Source organism: Dendrobates tinctorius, unplaced genomic scaffold, assembly GCF_039654945.1.
Source record: "Dendrobates tinctorius isolate UK_male_01 unplaced genomic scaffold, ASM3965494v1 ptg000120l, whole genome shotgun sequence".
Classification (NCBI taxonomy): Eukaryota; Metazoa; Chordata; class Amphibia; order Anura; family Dendrobatidae; genus Dendrobates; species Dendrobates tinctorius.
In genome coordinates this window covers 17,672,905-17,675,851 of record NW_027361788.1, presented here as the reverse complement: position 1 = coordinate 17,675,851, position 2,947 = coordinate 17,672,905, and positions in this window count along the sequence as shown.

Genomic DNA, 2,947 nt, shown 5'->3' with positions numbered 1-2,947 from the left:
AGCTGGAAACAAGGACCTCAGGAGGCAGGAAGAAAATCACCAGCAGGGATAGAGGGAGTCATCGTCCTCATTATCAGGTGGCAAGCCTCTGCTAATCAGATCAGCTCCATTACCTCCAGCAACCACCAGAGGGAGCCCAGAAAGAGAACTCGCAACCCCTCTGTCAATTTGACCAGCTCCACTACCTTCAGTAATAACCAGAGGGAGGCCAGAAAGCGAATTCACAACACCTGCACCTGCTACACTTGAGGCTGCAATGCAGTTAGCCATCAGAGTGGATAGAAGATTGAGGGTCAGGCAGAATGAGGGGAAGGCTTCAATTCTGCTGGGTCCTGTCTCTCAAGAGACCCCCGTGGACTATGGGGAACCGATGCAACTTGGTGCGATGTCCTCTCGTTCCCAGGAAAGGGAGAGAAGGTTCTCTGAGGGGCTATGCCTTTATTGTGGTAAGACTGGCCATTTTATCAAGCAATGTGTAGGTCGCATAAATCAGGAAAAAAAAAGGGCTCAGAGAAACCCTCCCATTTGTATTGCATTTTTACGGTCCGCAGGAGTTTCTTTTTCTGGTAGTTCTATCTGTCATGGTCATACTATGGATTTTCAAGTGATGGTGGACTGTGGGTCTGCACTGAATTTGATCGATCAACAATTTCTTGACAAGTATAAGATTGAGTCTGTACCTTTGTCATCCCCTTTTCCTGTAGTGGCGATTGATAACACTCCGCCAGAGCATGGGTGCGTTTCCTGAAAGGTCACCGGGTTTCCACTCACTGTGAATATGGAGCACCAGGAAACTTTAGATTTGTTTGTACTTGATAAATTGCCTTTTCCAGTCATTCTGGGGTTATTGTTATGAATGGGTCACCGAGGAGGATGGCAGGAACAGGCTAAGCCACCAGGAAACCAAAGAGGTTGGTAACTAAGCGGATTGCAGACCCCTGATCCTATCAACACAACTAGAAGTAGCCGTGGAGCATTCCTACAATGCCCTAGACGCCTCGGCACAGCCGGAGAACTAACTAAGCCTAAAGCCAGAAAGGTGAAATCTAAACTGCCCTGGAGCAGATCCCCAAAGGAATAGACAGCGCCCAAACATATATTGTTGGTGAGACAAGATGAGACACAAACATAGGCAGAAAATAGACTGAGCAAATAGTGGGGCCCAAGCTGTCTAGATAGGACAGGACAGAAAAGATACTGTCTGCAACCACGCATAAACCCTAAAAAATCCAACACATCTGATATACAAAAAACATGAGGCCACACGACCTCACCCCCCGCTAGATCAGCACCCTGGTGTGAACTGGAAGCAAAGCAAAAGATACTAATATAACAGGGGACTGAACAAACTGACACAAGCTGTAACGTATGGAGCGGGGCCCAGCGCTGCCCCCTGCAGGGAGTACGCTGAACCCTCGCAACAAAGCAGAAAGCAAAAAAAGTGCACAACCAGATTACAGTAGATGCAAAGGATTAGCAAAAGAATCACTTAACAGAACCATGCAGATCAGGCAGGAGACAAAAGAACTCCAAATGCACAAGGAGGAAATCACCAGCAACTACTAAGGGAAGCCTGCTCACTTATATGCTCCCAACCCATAATCCCAGATTCCCAATCATCGTCGTCAGGTGGCAAACTTCCATCAACCTGGCCAGCTCCACTACTCCCAGTAACCACCAGAGGGATCTCCGGCTCCAAAGTCCCAGCAAGGGAATTCACAACAGGTTACCCTGTTTAAAATTGCACAATCCTGTACTGGACTGGTCATTAAATACTATAAGATTCTTGGGTCAGGGGTGTTTTGGGAAATGTTGTGATGTACACATTGCTGCGGTGGTGAAAAATGAGCTACCTGAACCCATTCAGGAATTGTGGAAAGTATTTTCTGAAGTTGAGTCACAAGCTCTACCACCGCATAGAGATTACGATTGCGCTATTGAGTTCGTCCCAGGTGCTACTCTCCCTAAGAGTCGTTTATTTAATCTGATGATCCCCGAGAGGGAGGCCTTAAAGGAATACCTGCAGACTAGTTTTGCTGCAGGTCATATAAGACCCTCCAAGTCCCCTGTGGCTGTGGGATTCTTTTTTGTCAAAAAGAAAGATGGGGGTCTTAGGCCGTGTTTGGATTTCAGGGAGATTAACAAGATCACTGTGCGCAATCCTTACCCCTTGCCGCTAATTCCGGATTTGTTTAACCAATTAGTTGGAGCCAAGTGGTTCTCTAAGATTGATCTCCGTGGGGCATATAATTTGCTGCAAGTTAAAGAAGACGATGAATGGAAGGCAGCCTTTAATACCCCAGAAGGTCCTTTTGAGTGTCTAGTAACGCCTTTCGGCCTTACAAATGCTCCGGCGTTCTTTCAAAATTTCATCAACGACATTCTGAGGCCGTTGATCGGTAGGAATGTTATCATTTATTTTGATGATTTTTTCATCTACTCGCCCGATCTGGAGTTGCATTGGCAGAGAGTCCACGAAGTTCTGCAGATTCTGAGAGAAAACTCACTCTTTGGTAAACTGGAGAAATGCAAGTTTGCTGTACAGAAAATTAGCTTTTCGGGGTACATTGTTTCCAGTGATGGGTTTGAGATGGACCCGGTGAAGGTTCATGTCATGATCTGAAGTGATCTGACAGTTTTAAATCACTGGGTGAACTTTTTTTACTTTGGAAAGTTCCAAAGTGTCTTGACTGTCCCCGGTGGTGGTTTTGATATTGCACTTTAGGTTTTGTGCACTTAATCATGTATCAGGTGTTACACCCTATAAAGGTGTGCTAGAGGTGTGCAATCACGGCTTGTGATATGGTGAGTTTGTGTTCACTCTGAGTTTGGAGAGCCTGGATGAAGGATGGAGCTGGTGAGGAGTCCTGCGCAGCTTAGCCAGGGGGGAAGAGTGTCAGCTATGGTGTCTGGACGAAGGGCTGGCATGGCGTGGTGGAGTCGCAGT